This window comes from Monodelphis domestica, chromosome 1 (genome assembly GCF_027887165.1).
Source record: "Monodelphis domestica isolate mMonDom1 chromosome 1, mMonDom1.pri, whole genome shotgun sequence".
Lineage (NCBI taxonomy): Eukaryota > Metazoa > Chordata > Mammalia > Didelphimorphia > Didelphidae > Monodelphis > Monodelphis domestica.
The window spans coordinates 494788005-494810751 of NC_077227.1; the positions used below are offsets into that span (position 1 = coordinate 494788005).

Below are 22747 nucleotides of genomic sequence, written 5' to 3' on the forward strand. Positions count from 1 at the left end.
TCAAAATCTTGCTTGGGACTTTTCCTCTCTCTTACTCTTCCTATCCAATCAGTTGTCAGATCTTGTTTATTCTATCTCTAAACATCTCTCATATTTCTCCCCTTGTTGCCAAACAGAAAGTTCAGGCTCTCATCATCTCTTCCCTGTATTATAGGCAGAGACTCCTGCTTAGTTCCCCTGCTTCTAATTTGCTTTCAATCCATCCTCACAAAAGTTGCTAAATAAGTATCCTAAAATGAAACAAAATAAAAAGCCAAGCATCCTAAAGCATGTGACTTCCCTGTTCAAGAAGCTTCAAACTAGAGATACTCTATCATGTCTTGATGGAAATGAAAACTCCTTAGTTTGGAATTGAAAGCCCTCAACATCTGGCTCCCACCTACTTTTCCAGTCTTGTTTCATATTACAGTGATACCTCGATAATCCGTCTGAAAACAATCAACAAAATCCGAAACTGATGAAAACCAAGGCAATTATTTCCATTTGAATTAATGTAAATCCAATTAATTCGTTCTAGACACTCCAAAATACATACCAAAAACACATTTCAGAGAGAATAAATATAGTGTTTAATACTAAAAACAATAAGAAATTAATATAAAATGAACATAAAAGACTAATGTAAGGAATAAATGAGGACCTGAGCAGAACTGAGACCATCAGGATGCACTATGTGGTTGCCTACTTTTTGGCTATCTGTGGCAGTAATGATTCCCCAACTCCAAGGACCTGAAGAAGATCCTAGACAGCATTGGCATCAAGGCAAATGAGGAGTGGCTCAAGGTCATTAGCAAGTTCAGCAGCAAAAACATTGAGGACATGATTGTGATTGCACAGGGGAGCAGTAAGCTGACCTCCATGCCCTTGGGGCCTGGGGGTGGGAGAATGCATAGGTTGCTCTTTATTTTTGCAAAATTAGCAGTGAGGGCATGTGGGCAGGCCAATAAAATCCAAGGCAACCAATGAAAACCAGACAAATTTTTCAGAAAAAAATTGACAAAAATGGAAACCAATGATAACCAATGTCAATGAAACCAAGGTATCACTGTACTCCTATTTTCATGGTCTCCATCTCAAACAACCTGATCTGATGCTTATTCCCTATACATGATGTTTCATTTCCTTCCTCCATGTTTTTACACAAATGATCTCCTACTCTTAGAATGTATTCCCCTTCACTTTAAAGAATACCTAGTTTTCTTCAAAGTACAGTTTAGGCTTCTCTAACACAAGGACTTTCCTATCCCCTCTCTCCCCCATTTTCAACATTCTTTCTCCATCCTGAAATTACTTTCTGTATGCTTTATATTCAATTATTTATGTGCAAGTTCTATTTTTCCTACTCCCTTCCCACCAGCAATTTAATTTCAGTTTTTCTTCAAAGCTCTAGCACCTGACATAGGATTTTGTACTTGTTGAACTAAATTGACCTCAGAAGGCAAACCAATGAATGGAATTTATGGAAAAGCAAGTGTTGGTTTAACATAAGGAACAACTTCATTTAATTTGCCTATCCTAAAATCACTGGATCATAAATTTAGACATGGTAAGGAACTTAGAGACCATCAAATTTAGCCTCCATACTTTATAAGTGGGGAAACTGAGGTACAAAGGAGTTAAGTGATTTGCCCTGAGACACAGAGCTAGTAAATATCTAAGCCCAGGCCTCCTTGGTTCCAAGGGCTTGATTCAATATACCCTGCTATTTCTCTGGGTTGCCTTAAAGATAAGAGTAGACAGCTGACCCTTTAGTATCAATGGAGGTCTTTAAGCAAATGCTTGACAATGATTTGGTGGCAATATTATAGAAGGGCCTCATACTTTGGATAAAAGTTGAACTAAGTGATCCCAATATCCCTCCCAATTCTGAGAATCTATAATTCTTTTTTATAGGTGGGAAAACTAAGGGCTGGAACAGTGAACCAACTCATAGAAGATTCCAAAGTTGGTTAATGTCAGGCTTGGAACTAAGATTCTTTCTCTCTCCCTCTCCTTCCTCCTCTCCTTCTCCCTCTCCTTCTTCCCCTCTCTCTCTCTCTCTCTCCCTCTCTATCTCTCTCATTCTTTCCCTCTCTCCCTCTTTCCCTCTCTGGTTCTCTCTCTCTCTCTCTCTCTCTCTCTCTCTCTCTCTCTCTCTCTCTCTCTCTCTCTCTCCCCCACTTCATATTCTATTAACAGTATTTCCTGAGCAAACACTAAATGGTTCTGAAGAGCAAAGAAGCATGCCAGGAACAGTTGTGCATCAGGGATATTAAAAAATTACCATGAAGCTTCCATTTGCAGACAATTGAGAGTTATCTATCATCTATGTCCTGTGATGGGAACTGGAGAGAGAACTATATTTCTAAAGTTCTATAGTTAGTTGATGTCTTCTCCCAGACCCCCATGTCAGCCATGACAGTGATGCCACTTGGGAAACAGATGTGGGCGCCACGCAAGGCCTTGGGCTAACAATCATCTTGGCACAGGGGCACCTGAAAGAAATTAGCTTGCTGGCCATCGGCTGCCGTACCCCATTCTCAGTAACTGGCTCCAGCCCCTGAAAATGTGCTGCAAAGAGGAAGGCTTTAACGAGAGAAAGACATTAAACATCAAACATCCCTTTGTCTCTGACAATTAATGGAGAAGAAAACCTAGTAATCAGTTGCAGATTTTTCTCTGTCTTGTTAGCGTGACTCGCCTCAATTATCCTAGTTGGCTCAGGCTCATTCTCATCATTGTCCTTTCCCAGAGGCTGGGACTAAAGCTGAGGTTTGAGGTTATTCAGACAGGTTAATACTCCAATAGCCTCTCCTGAACTCTGCTGTTGGCTTGCTGGGTGGCTTCTGGAGAGCTTTTGCTCACCTGTTTCTGTGGCCTCCAGCATCTACCTTCTGCAAGGGGAATGACCGTGTTAAATTGTACAGCACAGTGTAATGGAATCGCTTTTGTATCCACCAGAATACCTGGGTCTCCATCCTGGTCCTGACACCAACTGTGTGACCAGTCTCTTAACCTCTTTTGTCTTCCCTTTATTCATTTGCAAAGTGGAGACAGTAGCACACTACTGATAGCATTAGATGTCTAGGAAAGCACTTTGCAGATCTTAATGACATGTGTGCTCCTGTGTGTGTTGTGTGTGAGTTTGTATAAGTACAAGCTCTGGAAAAGGGGTTCTTAATATTTTGGGAGGTTGCTTTTGCTATGCTCTTCTGGCATTCTGGTATAACTTACATATACTTTCTTAAAAGAATGTTTTAATGCACAAATTAAAATATTTAGGCTTTCCAGGGAGAATAAATTCTATTGAAATAAAGTCATCAAAATATGAAGGAAAAAAACTCAACCAAATTCAATACCCCAGGTTGAGAATTTCTGCACTAGGGCATGGATTTTTATAACAGAGAATGATTTGGATTATAACAGGGATCATCCAGCCCAAAACAAAGAAGGAAGGAAAAAGCATTTATTTTGTGCTTTCTATATTCCAAAAACACTGTGCTAAGTGTGAAGGATCCAAAGAGAAAAGCAGAGACATCTATCTCCTGCCTCATGTTAATCCCAATTTACCATGTGTGTATTTCATGGGCACTTGGGACTTTGGTGACTCGTGCTTGGGATGGAGTAGAGAGAGAGATCAAGATTCTTACATTAACACATTGGAAAGGGCCCCATTTTTTTTCAGGCTGTATTTACTAAAGCCAAGCTTCCCAGAGATGGTAGAGTGTGACAGTAGGGAAGCTGATGGCACTTCTGTCCAGGCTGCAGTTCTGGAAGATGAAATAGGGAGTCTGGGGCCAGACAGATTGACTAATCTTCTAGGACAACCCTTGTAGAAGGCACTTGTCTTGTATAAATAATACCCCCCTTCTTCAGAGTGAATTTAATCAGTTCAAAGAGGAAAAAACACATTTTGTTTAGTCTTTTACTGGTCCGAAATGCCTGGTATTTAATAAACCCTGGAGCCAGCCCTCAGTGGGACAGATTTTTATAGGCTTGAGGCAACTCTTCATTGTTTCCCCTGTGCCTGGAGGGGTTGACCTGCTTCCAGCTGATTTGAATTTGCTGCCCCTCCATCTGATGCTGGAACCCGTTTAGATCCAAATTCTGAGAAATGTGGCATTTTGAGCCCGTCATGGTGGGTGTCATTACACATCATTGATCATTTAGGAATGCTGCAGGACATCTCAAGTTTAAAGTACTTTTCCTGGTTCCACAGGAGAACTAAAACAGATGGGATTTCAGGGGGACCTTTTGACCCCTGGAATATTGTTGACCCATATTATAGTTCAGCCAAGTTACACTTGGGTTCAGGTTACACTGGGTGAGCTTTCTTCCTGCCTGAGGCATAGCAGCCAAAGGGCTATAATTAGGAGTGTGACAGGCAGCCCAGGAAAGATTGGATGACTGATTGATCACTGAGCCCTGGCTCACAGAGAATGATGGGATCATTCCCACCCAAGGTCTCTGCTTGGTGGTTATCCTGTCAGGTGCCTGATGCCAGCTCCCAAAAGAGGCCTTCTAGGGAGATCTCTATTCCAAAATAGGGACTGCTAAAGGCTATTGGGAATGGGGCAAGGCCATGGAGAAAATGATGAGGTTAGTACAGCTTGCCTTTGAAGTTCTCCTGCATCCCTTTTTAAAATCCTTCTTACTGAAGTACTTTATTTCCCCCCAACCCCTAAACCCCAAAGGATGCCAGCCCATCCTGAGAATCTTGATCTCAGCTCTCTCTGTTGAAAAGCAACTTGATAAATAATCATGGGTCACAGTTTGTAAGAGCTTGGAAGTTGTGTCATAGCTTAGATGCAATTTGGTCCAACCATCTTATTTCAGAGTTGAATTTGAAACCTCGAGTGGGAATGTGATTCTCACAGTAAAGTCTTGGCAGGACCAGGATGGAAACTCAGTTTTCTTGTCTGCCAGTCCATTGTACATTTATTAAATAGACCTATAAGGCTCTAGAGGCAGCTGGTAGCTCAGATTGCTAAGACTGGAGTCAGAGCTGAGACCAAAACTAATCTCAGACATGTGATCCTGGGCAAGTCACAACCTCTGTTTGCTTAATCCCCTGGAGAAGAAAATGGTGTAAAAAGTTGGCTACAATTGAACAATTCAACAACAGGATTGCCATTGTTGGAGGTATTGTGTAAAGATAGGTACATGGCTGTAGGTGGCACTGGGAATTGGTCCAACCACAATGTAAAGTGACTTGGAATTCTGTGAAGAAAGAGAATAAAATATCCAGGTCCTTTGACTCAGAGACTCAGAGGGCATATACCTGAGGGAGGTCAGTGACAAAGAGAAAGGCACACACCAAAATACTGCTAAGAGCATCTTCTAGAAGCCAAGAACTAGGAACGAGGTAGGTTCCCATTAATTATGGAATGCCTTAACCAAGTTGTGGTACATCCAAATAACAGAACATTACTGTGTTATCCTAATCCTTTTGCCTAAGATCTCTCTGGATATCCCTTGAGGCAGAGGCTCCATTTGGTCCAGCCTGAGATCAAGATTGTACTTAATTAAGCATTTTGTTAATACCTAGTGTAGAGAATGATAATGCCTCAGTATTTTTGGGAAGGCACAACTGAAAATATTAGAATAGTCATAGCTTTGTAACAAGAAGATAGGTTGCTTTGAGAGGTAATGAGCTACCTGTCACTGAAAGTGTTACAAAGTCTGGATGCCTAAATGTCCAAGATTTTGTAGAGTGGTTTCCTGCATTGGACTCTTTGGATCTGTTTCATTTGTGTTTTTGTATTCATAGCACCTAAGCATAGTGCTGGGTGCACAGAAGATATGCAAAAAATGATTGTTGATTAATATGAGACTGGTATAATTATTTTTAGGGTCCCTTTCAACTTTAAAACCAGGAACCTATGTAAATGTTCATGCCTGTTCCCTCTGGCTGGAATGTCCTCTCTTTCTGGCCAGACTATCTAATTCCTCTTGAGCCTTCAAAGTCCAGCTCAAATGCCATTTCCTTCTCTGATATTCCCATAAGGTGATCTCTCCCTTGGAGACTCCAAAGCTCTGTGTAATGCTACTTTCATGTTCTCCTTTGTATTATAGTGTTAGGGAATTCCTCAGCCCAGAGGTCCTGAGATCTTCCTGGAGGGCAATACCTCTCATAGTCATTTGACCGGAGGTCAATAAATCAGGAGAAAAGGCCAAAAGATAAAAAAAAAAAGTTTAATTAGCATTAACTGATGGACAGACACTCTAGAAAGAGAGATACACACAAATATGGGGGCTTTACACAGCCATAAGGTGAATATTACCAGTGGCAAAAGGCATCCATCAGGTAGGCTGCTCAACCACTTGCTTTATTTGGGAGGTTGAATATAGGGGCAGGATGTGGGGTGATTTGGGGGAGAATGTGTTAACCTTAGATTTAGAACATGTTAACCTCAAGGTCTCAGAAATTGCAAAGATCAGGTTTATTCCAGTGGGACAATGCATTTCTCTGAAGTTGGTCTATCAGAATATCCTTTAAAATAGAAATTGGGGATTGGGGACGTAGACTCTAAAAGATCACCCTGGTGCAATTATCAATAATAGGGAAATAGTTCTTGGTCAATGATACATGCAAAACCCAGTGGAATTGTGTTTCAGATACAGGAAGGGATTTGGGGGAGGAATTGGTGAGATTCATCTTTCCAGTCAGAGAATCTCTTTTTACACAACCCTGTATATTTGGGGTCACCTGATATTTGGTTCATTAATGAATGGGCCCCTCCATATTTTAAGTTGGTTTAGGAGGTATCTGATGGATCTTGAGTTTTACTGAACAATGTAGCAACAGTTATTAATATCATAATCACTGAAATGTCATATAATTCTGCAGGAAGAGTAATATTCCCTCCTAAACCTGTCCACCTCCTTAACTTCTTTCTTTCACAGCTATTCAAGTGAGCATCCTTGCACTGCTCTGATCATTTCTCTCTGTGGATATTATAGGAGGGATCCCTAGACAGGTAAAAGTTGAAAATTCTTGTGAAGTCTCTTTCAATCTCGAGATTCTGGAATTCTATAATGCTTTCCAAGTAGAGAAGAAAAGCTAGTTTCCTGGCTCCCCTAGCCAAGGAATGAATCAAACAGTGTATAGCCCCAAGAAGCCAGTAGATGTCTCCAGCACCTTCTGGATAAGCAGTGCTTGGGCAGAGAGCAATGGGAGTCCTCTGTCGTTCTGGTACATTCATGTTTATGAAGAATTAAACCCACAACTTAGCTTTCAAAACATACAGTCGGAAGGAAAGGAGAGAGTTGAAAGCTGTGTGAAAGCTGAGGTCCCTGAGCTTCACTTACTTAAAGGATCTGACATTTTCCTCAAGATTTGTAGGAGAGAGGTTTGGGGGCTTACATAGAAGTGGAGAAGAGGGTCACAACTTTCTTATTTAAACCACTCAGATCTTACCACCTAAATTTGCTGGTGCCCTGAGCAAGCCTGATGATCATGGGAGAAATGCAATGAGAAGATGCTATTTTCTCCTGAGAGTCTGAAATTCTTCCAAAGCTCACAAGATAATCAATCATGAAATACTGGTCTCTAAATTAGAAGGAATAGATTGGGAGTTGGGATACTGAATTCTAGTTCATTAAATTACTATATGACCTTGAACTCAGGTCACTATACTTCTCTGGGTTTCAAAATCATAGAATCAAGGAATTGAAAGTGATCTCAGAAGCCTTCAAGTTCATCCAAGTACTTAGCATACCCAAGTGGTTATCCAGTTTTTGCTTGAAGACCTCTAATAAGCAGGAGTTTACCTGAGATGATCCATTCTTCTTCACAATTTTTTCTTTTAAAAAAATTGGACTACCTAATGGTTTAAGTATTTTTTAAGCTTCTTGTTTTGTCAAATTCTTTTTTTTTTTTGGCTGTGATTTTCTTGAATTATCCAGAAATTTCTATTTTGGTGTTTACATAAGTTTTAAAATTTGTTTGTGTTTTAGTTCTTTTCTTTTTTAGTTACATGACCAATTTGTTAATCTATTCTTTCTCTATTTTTTGGTGAAAATGTTTAGAAACATATATACATATATATTTTTTCTTTCAGGACTGTTTTGAATGCATCTTCAAAATTTTGATGGATTGTCTCATTGGCATTTTCTTTAATGAAATCCTAAAGTATTTCTGTGATTCATTCTTTGATTCATAAATTCTTTAGCATTCTATCCAGGTAATTTTAAAAATTTCTTCAAAGGCCCTTTACTGAATATAATTTTATGTATTATGGTCAGTTTAATATTTTTACTTCTCTGCATTTGTTTGTGAGGTTTTTATACCCTTACACATGGTCCATTTTCACAAAACTTTCATGTCCAAATTTTTTTTTACTCTTCTTTCTTTCTATCCAATAATACCTATCAATCTATCATATCTAATTTTTCTGAAATTCTACCCAGGTCCTTGACTTCTTTCTTGTTTTTCTTTTGGTTAGCACTGTGTTGACCCAAGAAAGGTACATTAAGATCTCCAACTATTAGTTTTATTTTCCATTTTTCCTATGAATTGATTAACTTTCTTATTAAGAGTTTAAATGCTATGCCAGTCAGTGCCTACATATAAAGTATTGGTATTAATTAATTGTCTCTGTTGGCTCTAAGTCTAATGTAGTTTTCCTACAAATAGCTTTTAATCATCTACTTTAACTATTATCTTGTCTGAGATGATGATTGCTACTTTGCTTTTTTGAGATTATCTGAAGTAGAATGTAGACTTGTCTGAGCATACCCAGATCTAGGTGCCTGGAGGAGCCTTTGGAGCATGTCCAGATTGCCTAACATGGAGGTGTCTTTGTCCCCTACCACGTGGGTGGGCGTAGCCTTCTTTGATTGGCTGCCTGCCTCTTTAAAACTGGTGAGACTGAACCATTTGTCTTTTTCTGCTTCTCTCTTATTGGCTGCATCCAGGAGATAAATATCCCAGTTTACCTGCAGAAAGGATGCCATGAACTACACTTGTGAGTGGGGAAGGACTTTCTATTCCTTGCTCCTTCTTTCCCCCAGCTCTGAGAAATAGACCTGGAGTTGTTTGCTTTTGTTCTATTATTTGTTCTCTTCAGTTTCAGGTGCCATAGTTAATTCTCACAGGACCTGGGAGTTCTAAACATGGCAGCTTTGGTTCCAGAATTGCATATGGGAGGTACAACTAGCCATTCTGGCACAGAAGCCCTGAGGAACCAGGGTAGCTGGGACTCAATCTTCAGGGAGATTTTGGACTTTTTATCTGGGACTATGCTCTATAGGAATTGAGCTAAGTTATGAACCCTAATCCTTACCCACCCCACAGACAGAGGTAGTGGGTGGGGCACAATAGGGGAGAGTAGTGTTAAATGGTAATTTAGGAGTACCACTGAGGTGATGGCAATATAGATTAGTTTGTGTGAGCTAAACATTTTTTTGTATCATGAATTGGGAAATTGTTTGAATATTAGTGATTCTTCTTTTTGAAGTAATTGTTTTGAGTAAAAGGTAATGTGATTATTAATAAACTAAATGGAACTGGGACACAGAAGACTACTCCTTACAACTGAGGAATTTGTGTAGTCTGGAGCCAATGTTAGGGAGCCTAGATGTTCCAAACACCCTCATGGGGTCCACAGAATTCTAGGGTGGGGGAAGAATGGCATATAATATACCGTGTTTTCAGGTGTGTGTGTGTGGGGCATGGTGGCAGGATAACAGAAGCATTTAGTCCTTTATTTTAACTCAGAGCTTTTCTGTTTCAAGTGTTTCTGATAAATAGGATATTGTTAGATTCTAATTTTAAATTCATTCCACAATTTTCTCTCTTTTATAGGTGAATTAATTCCATTCACATTCATAGTTTTGATGATTAATTGTGTATTTCCCTTTATTTTATCTGCTTGCACTTTTCCTCTCTTTCCCTTTTTCTCCCTCTTTGTGGCAAAGAAGGTGTTAGGAGAAAAGGATGTGCTCAACACTCATGATCTATACTTTATACAACATATTTTTGTTCTTCTACTCTTCTTTTCCCTTGGCCTATTTCTAGATCACCAGGTCTTGCCTTTTTTTCTTTTATACTTTATTCATGATCTACCCTCTGAAGATATTTTGTTTAGTTTATGACTAACCTCTCCCTATATCCCCATCTCCTACTTTCCTCTCTCCTCCCTCTATTCCTCCCTGATTCCAAACATCACCTGTGTGCATGTATTCAATTCACCTTTGTCTAGTTGGCATGAAAGTGAGGTTCACATGTAGCTGACTCCTCCTTCCACCTCTTCTTCCATGTTTGTATAGTTTTCTTCAGCAGCTTAGTCACATGAGATGATAAGTTCCACACTTTCCCTCAGCTGGCTGAAAGGGACTTATTGAAATTTCTCTTTATTTTTTTTTATCATTATTCAGTCAACTGCATTTTTTTTAGATCATTGCTAGAGTTTTTATAAATAGGAGGGTTGGGCTTCTGCATGACCTAACACAAAGTAAAAATCCATATACAATCCCCAACAAGTGATCATTCATTCTTTGATGAAAGACTTCCAGTGATGCATAACTCATAATCTATTCTATTTAAAATAAATTTCAAAGGGGTAGTTAATTGCTCAGTGGATAGAGTTCTAGGCCTGGAGTCAAGAGGTCTTGGGTTTAAATCTGACCTCAAACCTTTCCTAGCTGTATGACCTTGGGCAAGTCATTTAACCCCATTTACTTAGCCCTTGTCTTCCTGTCTTAGAGTTTTACTAAGTCAGAAAGTAAGGGCTTAAAAAGATAAAAATAAAATTCACTTCAAGTCTTTTTTCATCAAAAGGGAAATGGCCTGAGTCAGAAGACCTAGGTTCCAGTGTTGGTTTCAATACATATTAGCTTAGAGACCCCAGGCAAGTTAACTTCCTTAGGCTTCCATTTCTTTATCAATAAACGAGGAGGTGAGCCTATGTGACCTTTAAGATTCCTTCTCTCTCTAACATTCTGTGATTCTGAGCCTGGGTTTATTCAAACCGCCTCTGAGTATTAAGTAGAGATGACCTATTTAAGCAACACAGAAAATGAATTCTTTAAGTCCATTTGGAAATCATCTCCAGTCATATTTCTTATGCTTTTTGAAAGCACAATAAGATGGACAGATAACTGTATGAAATACAGAAACCAGACCTCCTTCCTTACCACCATCTTTCCTATTAATCCTGCATTTGCTATCTGTAATTATAATCAAGGAAGTTTTGGAACCTTGGGCCTTTGGAGTTCTGCTTGTGATTAAAGATGAGTCAAAATTGATTGGCTTAAATGAGAACACTTAAAAACAAAGAGCTGTTTTGGAGGTCCTGGGGCTTTTCCTTAGTGATGCCATCAACTTACCTATGTCAAATGGATGCTGCTGTCTCCACTGCTTTCTGGAAACAGAACTGACCCTGCGGTTTGCTGAAAGAATGTAATTTCATCGGTAAGACTTGATCCTGAAAGAATGCCACAGAAGGTGGTTAATAAGGGCTCTTAGTTCTATAGTATTTCAGTTTACAATTTACTTTGCTGACTACAGACCTATGAGATAGTTCAGTTAGTCAATCTATAAGCCTTTATTAAGTCCTACTATGTGCCAGACACTGTGCTAAATGCTGGGGATACAAAGAGGAGCAGAAGACAATCCCTCCCTTGATGAGCTCTCATTCTAATGGGGAAGAAAACATACAAACAAAAAAAGCATATCTGCACTTTATCTCCTCTCTCTGTCTTTTTTTAGCCCTTTACAATTTAGTTTCTGACCATATCATTCCACTAAAACTGCTCTCTCCAAAGTTGCCAATCTCTTAGTCACCAAATCCAATAATATTTTCTCTGTTCCTTTTCTCCTTACCTCCTTTGTAGACTTTGACACTGTTGTTCACCCTCTCCTCCTTGAATACTCTCTTCTTTCTAGGTTTTATGGAAGCCTCTCTGTCCTGATTTCTCCTTTTATCCATCTGATTACTCCTTTATCTCTGACTGGACTCATCCAGATTATGACTTTCACAGGGTTCTGTCCTGGGGTCTTTTTTTCTTCTCCCTATTAAAAACACTGGAAAGCATAGGTATAAATAATTTCTTCTTAAAATGACAATGAAATGTCTCCCATCAACAAGCATTATTTGTAATGGGGAAAAGCTAGAAACCTTCTCAATAAGATCAGAAGTGAAACAAGGATGTCCATTATCACCAGCATTAGTTAACATAGTATTAGAAATGCTAGCAATAGCAATAAGAGAATAAAAATAAATCAGAATGGAGAAGGAAGTAATAAAACTATCTGTTTGCAGATAAAATGTTGGTATACATGGAAAGTCCTAGAGATTCAACAAAAAAGTCATCAACAATTTTAGCAAAGTAGTAGGATATAAATCCACACAAACCACTGACATTTTTATACATTACTAACAAAGTCTTGCAAGAAGATACTCCATTTAAAATAACCACAGATAGAATAAAATACCTAGGCGTTTATTTTTTTCCATCTATACTACTTCATCCTAGAATCTTATTAACTTACATGGATTTAATTGCCATCTCTATATGGATGTTTCTCACATTTTAATCTGTTGTGACAGAGGCTGGCACATAAGAAAAGAATACACTGTGCTGCTCAAAATCTTTTGCTGACCTTCAATCTCGTAGCTCTAACTGCCTACTGGATATCTTGATTTGGATGTCTAGTAAACATCTGAAACTCAACATAACCAAATTCAAACTCATTAAATTTCCTCTAAACTAGTGTTGGCAAATCTTTTAGAGACTGAGTGCCCAAATTGCACCTTTAAGCTGCCCATGAGCCTCCTGAATTACTCTAGACAGCAGAGGAAGTGCTCACATTGGGGTGTTGGGCAGAGGGATAGGACATGTCCTCAGGTGCTGTGGAGAGGGGGAGAAGAGCAGCCCCCTCCAACTCACAGGGGCACATGTGCCAAGTTTTTACCCACATAGCTCTAAATAAACTCTATACCTTCTTCCAAATTTTCCTATCACTTAAAAAAAACACCTTATTTTCTGTCTTAGAATCAATACTAAGTATCAGTTTTAAGGCAGAAGAGCCATAAGGGGTAGGCATTTGGGGTTAAGTGAGTTGTCCAGGGTCACACAACTGGGAAGTATCTGAGGTTAGATTTGAATCCAGGTTCTCCCAACTCCAAGTCTGGCTCTATCCACTGAGCCACCTGGCTGCCCAAATTTCCTCTTACTGTTAAATGCAACACCATCTTCCCTGCCCCTCAGGCTCATCCTTGACTCCTTACTATCTCTCACCTGCCTCTCCAGCCAGTCAATTTGTTGCCAGTCTGCTTATTTCATCTTTGCAACATCTCTTGACTACATCACCTTCTCTTCTCTGACACTTCCACAACTCCAGTGCAAGCCTTTATCACTTTAGGTCTGGATTGTGGCAATAGCCTGCTGATAGGAAAGGCAGATGGGGGTTAATTTGTTAATTAATTTGCTTGTTTATTTATTTAAAAAACCTGTACCTTCTCTCTTAGTATCAATTCTAAGAATAGTACTTAATAATATTTAACTCTTACCTTCTGACTATGAATTGACACCGTTCAATGCAGAGGAGAGATAAGGGCTAGGCAATTGGTTCTGCCACTGCCTCCCAACAACTCAGTAGAAGTAGACAAGGGCAGCTATTACTCCAGTTTACAGCAGCAGAAAGAGAAGTTTAGCGAGATTAGAATAATTATTATTATCATAATAGAGGAAATGGAATACTCCAGAGTACTCCTCCTATTCTTTATTGTCACTGTGACTATTGTCATCAGATTGTTGTGAACACCAAACATAAGCAAAGCGCATTGAAAACCTTAAGGAACTATATACATGTCAGTTTTTATGATTAAATGACAATGGATATGGAAGCAATTTTAAAACTATTAATAACTAAAGCACTATATAAATATTATTATTATCATTATTACAAGTGACTTCCCAGGAAATTCAATAAATTGGCAATCAAAGGTCTGGGTCTAAGATATCTTCAACTTAAAGCAGTAGAATGTTAAGATCAGTTAACTGCCCTGTTTCCTACTAACAGTTTAACAATTTAAGATGGGAAATGGTTACAAATGCCTTGGGGTACATAGTAAAATTATAGATGGAACAATAGGAGAGATGTTAGAAATTTGGAGAGCATCAAGGGCAGGAGGGCAACCAAGATGGTGTCAGCCTTAGGCTTACACCACCTGGGGATCCCCCCTCTCTTTTCTAGACAGGCATGGCTACATACATCACTTGGATAAGTAGGGTATCACCAGTTACAATCCTTCTGGGTAGATGGAAAACTTCAGGTGCTTACCATCTACACTAATGCTGTGCTCTAAGGTTCTTCCATCTTTTTTTTTAATGCTATTTAATTAGATGATTTAGAATAATTATCCATTGATACAAGACTCATGTTCCTTCCCTCCCCTCCAACAACCCCCCTCCCATATATGATGCACAATTCTGCTGGGTTTAACATGTGTAAGGTACTTCCATCTTAAGGCTTTACCATCTACTCTGCCATTATATTATCTAGCTTACTGAATGTCACCATCTGACTTGCCACTGCAACCTCTAGATTCCCAAGAAATGTCACTTGGCATGCTGACAAACACTAAGGACTTTGGGGCTTTACTATCAGTCCTCTTGCTCAACCTTCAGGATTACTAGGCTTTTCTATCAGTCATACTCCTCCCATATGAATTGTCTTCCCCCCCAATTAAAATATGAGAGCAAGAACTATCTCACTTTTCTATTTGAATCCCCAGCACTTAGCACGGTGTTTTGTACATAGTAAGCTCTTAATAAATGCATTTTCATTCATTTACTCATTCACTTACAAATGAGGAAACCTGCTCAGAAGCATTGGCATTCATGATTAAAGACTATAGGCAAGGCTTTCAATTCAGTCTGCTAAGAGAAAAAAAAAGCATCAACGAATGAATGAATGATCAAGTTTTTATTAAGCATTTACTATATACAAATCACTGTATTGAACACCGAAGAAGCAAGTAGAAACGAAAAACTGTACTTGACTCTCAAGGAACTTACATTCAAATCATGGAAATCCATATATATGAGGAGTTTCCATTTTAAATAGCATGGAAACTCCCAGCAGTCCTTGAGGTAAAACAGCAAAACAAATCATAATATATCTTAAAAAACAAACAAACAAACAAACAAACAAACCAAAAAACCTTACCTTCCATCTTATTGATTCCAAGGCAGAAAAGTGGTAATGGCTAGGCAAAGGAGGTTAAGTGACTTGCCCTGGGTCACACAGCTGGAAAGTAGCTGAGGTCAGATTGGAACAGAGGACCTCCTGACTCTGAGAAGGCTTGGCTCTCAATTCACTGCACCACCTAGCTGCTGCCATAATATCTTTAAAATGTTATTTCAATTAACAAAACCATATCCATTCCTGCTTTTGAACTATTTGACAGTGCCAAGAACCTTGGTATAAGAACCGTTTTTTCCAGGTCTTCAGAAGCTGTGGCTGCTAAAGAAGCAATACCAGAAAGAACCGCTATAGAAGACATCACCAGTTCATATCTCCCCAAGGTCTGGTTGCCAGGATGGTGATTGGGTTGGGGGCAGGTGTGTGTGTGTGTGTGTGTGTGTGTGTGTGTGTGGTTTGGGGGGAGAAGCTGCTGTTCACAGAGCTCTTCAGTTCAGGATTCTGGGCTGTCCTCATCTGGCTCTTAGGAGTTGTGCTGGCAGTTTGACTTAGCAGGAACATGGAGATGTCCTTGTGTTCCTCATGGCACCTCGCTGCTTCAGTTCAGTTGGCTTCCCTACCATGGTGGCAGTGGGTCTGGGATCAAATGAATTTCTCCCTTTTTGACTGGTTGGTCCAGTCTTATATACACAGTGTGAGCACTACCTCTGTTTCACCAAGTTTGAGCTATCTGACCATTTCTGATCAGAGTCAATCTTTTTCAAATGACATCAGAGAAATGTAAAACATCATCATGAGCTTCTTGGAAAAGCAATGAAAGGCTCAGACCAAGGAGTTCCTTTTATTTTTGTTTCCTCATTCATCCTTTTTTAAAAAATTATCTTTATTTTATTCCAGTGATAAGTTTTCCAAGGTTACATGATTCATGTTGTCTCCCTCCCCATTTCTGGAGCTGACAAGCAATTTCACTGGATTATACGTGTATTATCACTCAAAACCTATTTCCATATTTTTCATTTTTGTAATAGAGTAATCTTATAAAACCCAAACCCCAAATCATGTACTCATATAAACAAATGATAAATCGTATATTTTCATCTGCATTTCTACTCCAACAGCTCTTTCTCTAGATGTGGATAGCCTTCAAGGAGATCATTTTAACTGAAACATATTTCTTGATGTTCTATTAGGGTGATGTCATAGCCAAGTTTTGAATCTCCCTAATACCGCCATACACATTGGCCTCATTTACACTATGGGTCTATAGAGTTACAGAATGACAGAAATGGAAAAGACTTCAAAGGTCACCCAGACCATCGCCTTCACTATTAGGAAATTGTGAGCAAGAGAAGGTAAGAAAGTTGCCTAAGCTGATACAGTTAGTTTGGGGCAAAACCAGGATTCAAACATAAGCATATTGAATCCAAGTTCAATGTTCTTTCTAATCAATGGCATTGCTTTATTATGAAATTGCTTTGGTCTGACCCTTAAAACAATTGGCCCAGTGGAAAGAGGCTTTGATGAGAGATTGGGAAACCTGGGTTTGAGTCCACGTTTGCCACTGATGCAAGACCTTCTGTGGAATTGAGCAAATCCCTTCCTCTCTCAGGTTCTTAGTTTCCTACTGTATAAAATTAGGATTTAGATTAGATGGACTACACATCTTTTCCAGTTCTAACATTCATGGAGAGTTAAATCTAACTGGAACATTTTCTTTTTCTTTTTGGTGGTGGGGGGAGAGGAGTGAAGAGTCATGGGATTAGATTGGATTTGGGCACAAAGTACAGTTTTATTAGCAAAGGGAATTCATGGTATAGACTCTTCTGTAGTGTAGGAACTCTCTTCACTGATGCAGATTTCCCTGCAACATTTAGTTTGCCTCAGTTTCCTCATCTGTCAAATGAGCTGGAGAAGGAAATGGCAAGCCACTCCAGTATCTTTGCCTAGAAAACCCCAAATGGGATCCCGAAGAGTCAGAGACAACTGAAAATGACTCAACAACAACAAACAAGGTGACTTACTTATTGTTTTATTAGATGATAAACTGTTTTACCCTTTTGAGGAGAAATGTACTGAGGTGAATTCCCTTTTCTTAGGCTGGGAGATGCTTACAATGGAGTCTGTCAGGCTACAGGTGAATTGATTCTACTTTAATCTTGGTTCAGCCCAATTTATGCTATGGAATCCAATGGAATACTAATGGAGGTAGGATGTTTGAGGGTAGTTCAGGGAGGAAATTTTTTTATTATGCCTCTTGTTTTGCAAATTAGCTTCAGAGATAGGAAGACCAGGGTTCATGTCCTATTTCTGACACACACAGTCTATGTGACTCTGGGCTAGTCATTTAACCTTAGTGACTTAGGCAATTTTCTCAGACTATTAGGTGCAGAGAACAAGCCTTAGATTTGTGAAATCAGAGCTCCAGTTCTATCCCTCTCCCTCTTTTCTGTAGGGGTAGGGAGAAGGGAATTCTGGGAGTACCCGGTTTAAGAACTAAAAGGAGGATTAAATTTTGAGGCAAGAATGATTTGGAAATATCTGAAGAAATGGAAACCCATGAGAGATTCCCTCCCTATTAGAACCTGTAGTACCTCAGAGCTCATCTAGGCCATGCCATGTATAAAGAAGTTGGTCCTTGAAAGTCTAGGACTAAATCACAGAAAAGCAGTTTGTAATGACGAGTTGAACTAAATATTACCTAAATGTAACCAATGCTGGGTGGCTTCTTTATAAGGTTCAAACAAATCCCTTGAGTATGTTAAGAAGGAGCAATATCATTGGGAGAACAATGACTGGGCCCCCCACAGTGACCCTTAAAAGACACAAATTGAGTCAGTTTGAGATAGTTGAGTCAAGAATCAGAAGTTGTGGAAGAATCCAACTCTACTTCCTGAGGATGGGGATAGGAGGGAATTTTCTGTCTTCTATCCCCTATCCCCCGTACCAATTGACAAAGCTGAGCTCATTGCATCAGAGACATCCTATCCAGCATTTTGAAAGTCAGGAAAAGAGAGTATGAGGCATAGTTGGGGAGGTTGAGCTATCTACTCCAGGTAGACACAAATATATAAAGACAGTTACTTAAGAAAAGAAAAAACTTAGGGGGCAGCTGGGTAGCTGAGTGGATTGAGAGCCAGGCCTAGAGATGGGAAATCCTGGGTTGCATATGTACCCTGTTGGGTTCTGAGACTACAAAAATGATGGTCTACACGGTCCCTGACATCAAGAAGTTTATTGTTTATATACAAACTGTGTAAAGGAAACTAGACTAACAGTTTGTGTGGGGGAAGGGCCAACTGGGAGTGGCTGTTGGGTCTTGTGACTAGCACTTCCTTCCTGCCGGGGGAGGACTTGCGTCCTGGTGTTGGAGGAGAGAGGAGCTTGTTCAGCCCAGTCTGGAGTGGCATGCTCTTCTTGGTTCAGCCCAAAGACACAGGCTTCTAAAGGAAGTGGCAATAATCCACTGTAGATCACACACAGGGGCTAATGATCATGTGTCTTTAGGAAACCATAGAGCTGACATTACAGCAAAATTTGGAGCTAGAGAAGGACCTTTTCATGTATTGAATTTCTCAATAGTTGAACAGGACAATCTAACTGATGCCTATAATGAAATGAGCAGGAAATTCAATCATGGATAAAGAACTTAGGAGCAAAACAAATAAGAGGAATATGGTTTTCACAACTAGGCAAGCCCATCCTGCCTAAAAATTTATTTTATCACCTGTGCAATGCAATACATGCACAAGGATACTGTGGAACCCAAGCTGTGATCGATTCAGTGAGACGATCTTGGACTGCACCAGGAATATCCTCATATGCCATAAGAATTTTGTCAAAAATGTAAAATTTGTATGCAATTCAATCAGGGAGTTTATAAGACCAAAGGCGTAGGAGGTCATCCCTTAGCATATACTCCATTTGAATGCATATAGATAGATTTTATCAATATGCCAAAAGACAAAGGGTTTAAGTATTGCCTTGTCATCATAGACAGACTGATTAGATGGCCAGAAGTTTTTCCTTCCAAAAAGAACAATGCAGCATTTGTGGTCAAAATCCTATTAAAAGAAATCATACCTAGATTTGGGATTCCCTCAAAATTGGACTCAGACTGTGGAAGTCACTTTACTCAGTCAATATTAAATGAAATTTATAAAAATCTAGGAATACAAGCAACATACCACACACCATATCATCCCCAAAGTTCAGGGCAAGTGGAAAGATTAAATAAAGACATTAAAACATTGATAGGAAAATTTTGTGCAGAAACACACCAAAAATGGACAAACATTCTGCCATTAGTTCTGTTCCATCTTAGAACACGACCCAGTGGAGATTTGCACATCTCTCCATTTGAGATGCTATATGGACATGCAATTTGGCAAGGAAGGACTTGTAAACCAGCTTACATTGCCATGATAGGTGGAGATTGTCAATTAACAAAATATATACAAGCTTTACAGACAAGAATGGCAGAATTGCATGAAATGGGCTTGATACAACAAACAGTACCCCTGGATTACAATTTGCACAACATCAAAGCAGGAGACATAGTATACTTAAAAAATTTCAATAGAAAATTGGCTACAGACATAAAATGGACTGGACCACATGAAGTATTGCTTACTACCCCAACATCTATAAAAGTTGCAGGGAAAGACTCATGGTTTCACTGTTCCCACATGAAACCAGAAAAAGTTCAACACCATTGTAACAGACATCGAAGATAATTAGACAACAGAAGTGCTGAGAAATGAAAACAAAAACTGATTAACATAAAAGCACATCATAAAGAAATAATAGTGACACATAATGTTTGAGACAACTTTCCAGCCCAGAGGAAAAGCAGCCCAGAGGAAAAGCAACCCAGAGGAAAAGCATCCCAGAGGAAAAGCAACCCAGAGGAAAAGCAACCCAGAGGAAAAGCATCCCAGAGGAAAAAAATTAAACCACCCTGAGGAAAAGCATCAAGAAAAGATGCTAGAGACAAGAAACAAAGAGGAAAAGCTGAAATGGACAGCTAAGACTTTGAACTTGTAAATTTGTTTATATTAGAGGACAGATGGAAAACGAGACTTATATGTAAGACTGAGTGTGTTGAAATAATAAAACAAAAGTAATTTCACATTTAGGGAAATAGCATGCATCACTACATAACATGGAAGAAAGAAGAGATCCATCAGTCAACATGAGAAGTGGAAATCTGAAGAAACTTGATAAGTATTATTTCAACACAACACTATTAGACACAAAACACAAAATCACTAACATATTGAGAGACCTTGTTTATATAAACAAGTGTCTGAAATTGTATTTATGCAAACTGTAAATATGTATATAGTTAGTTCCATAAGGTCTTAGGCAAATAGAAAGATGAATAGATATTTCTATTTGACTGACATCATGATGTGGAACAATGTGTATTGTTGTATGATATGTAAATAATTTCTATAAATAGTATATTAGTTTTAGTTAACGTAGAGTAAGTAGTATTAGCACTAAGATTCAAATTCCTTGTAATAGTTTTGTTCAACATTTATTGTACTGAATTTATTGTAAAACCCCCAAACTACCCTTGCCTGAATTTTCCTGCTAAGAATTCCTTAGAGTAGATTTAGTAATTTGGTAACTATAATATAAATATGTGACCTCAGGAAGGTCACAACAAAAAAAGGGGACGATTGTGGAAAGGAAACTAGACTAACAGTTTGTGTGGGGGAAGGGCCAACTGGGAGTGGCTGTTGGGTCTTGTGACTAGCACTTCCTTCCTGCCGGGGGAGGACTTGCGTCCTGGTGTTGGAGGAGAGAGGAGCTTGTTCAGCCCAGTCTGGAGTGGCATGCTCTTCTTGGTTCAGCCCAAAGACACAGGCTTCTAAAGGTTAGAATTGTTCTTGTTTGCTTTCTGTCTACTGCTAAGATTCTGAATTAGAACAATGAGAGTAGAATGAGTGGGACAAACCCTCCGCCAGCCTCTAGGGCCTGGCCCTATACTCTGAAGCTAAGGAAAAACTCCAATTCTAACTGGATTATTAAACTTTATATTATTTGAATTCACAGTCAGATAAGTGGACTATCTTTTCTGGTCATAGAGGGAGCTGAACTTCAGTTTCAGTCATTCAAAGACAAACCGTCCTTATTGGACCTCTGCTGTTTCCTCTCAGCAGGGGGCATCTCCCTCCCTTGCATCACCAAGCAGTATTCCCTCTCTCCCCTCAACTACTCCATACCCTGATACAAACCTCCCATTATCCCCCTGTTTTCCAATCTTCCTATTTCCTTTCCCAATAAATATTACAAAAACGCACCTGGAGCACATCCATTTGCTTGATTCCCCTCCCTGCCACCACCAAGGAAAAGCTATTCCAGGGTCAGGTTCCCTGATTTAAGCCCTAGCTCACAAACCCCCATTACTGGGTTTAGTTTTATTTGCCAAGAAGATGACATATGAGTCCAAAGAGAAAGATATTTCATCAGTAAGCAAAGTAAATAGAATGATGAGAAAAGTGGACACAAAAGATACAGTCCTCTATAAGTTACCTCAATACTAATATGGAAGCAAATTTGACAGCAGAGGGAACATATATGGAGGGTATAAATGTCTCGATATATTACAGATAGAGATATATAGGCAAGAAATGCATATGGCTAGGGAATATTAGTGAAGAACACAAGCCAGAAATGCATGTGACTAGGACATATTAATCAAGGGCATACACATTGGGGATATGTGTGGCCAGGGTAACTCACTCCTCTAATGTCACAGGACTTCTGATGTCTTCTAGTGTCACCATGATGCTTTCCACTGGATGTTAGATATCTACTTTCATTCTCATTCTCTCCCTGGCTCTGTTCTAGACTTTCTGGATTTTCGAATCATACCCTGGCCCCAATATCTTCAACCCTCCCAATCACTGTTTCAGCTTCTTCTTGTGCATTGTCTTCTCCTTGAGGGCAGGAATGGTTTTTATTTTTGCTTGTATTGGTATCCCCAACACTTAACACAAAGTACTTAATAAATGATTATTTCCTTTCTTCTTTCTCTGCTGAGCATCATTCCATTAGCTTCATGGTCACTGGACTTCATTTCTTTCTCTCTCTATTTTTTTGATTGAAAATTTTTATTTAATTCATTAATTTAGAATACTTTTCCATGGTTACATGATTCATGTTCTTTCCCGCCTCTCCTCCCCCTTTCACCCCTGCCCCCATAGCCGACTCGCAATTCCACTGGGTTTTACATGTGTCATTGATCAAGACCTATTTCCATATTATTGATATTTGTACTATGGTGATATTTTAGAGTCTACATCCACAGTCATATCCCCCTCAACCCATATGCTCAAGCAGTTATTTTTCTTCTGCATTTCTACTCCCACAGTTCTTCCTCTGGATGTGGATAGCATTCTTTCTCATAAGTCCCTCTGAATTGTCCTGGATCATTGCATTGCTCCTAGTAGAGAAGTCCATTACATTCAATTGTACTACATTATGTCCGTCTCTGTGTATCAGGTTCTCCTGGTTCCGCTCCTTTCACTCTGCATCAATTCCTGGAGGTCATTACTGGACTTCATTTCTCAAGGTCCATCTGCTGGCCTGTTGACTCAGATCTGC

At 39.3% G+C, this 22747-nt stretch overlaps 1 long non-coding RNA gene across 1 annotated transcript; it reads left to right on the plus strand.

Moving 5' to 3' along the window:
* The first annotated feature begins 14458 nt into the window (after positions 1-14458).
* On the plus strand, positions 14459-22149 carry LOC130456484 (uncharacterized). The gene is made up of 3 exons (XR_008915430.1): positions 14459-15516; positions 16324-16485; positions 17008-22149. It is a non-coding gene; the product is annotated as an uncharacterized LOC130456484 (long non-coding RNA).
* Positions 22150-22747: the final 598 nt, after the last annotated feature.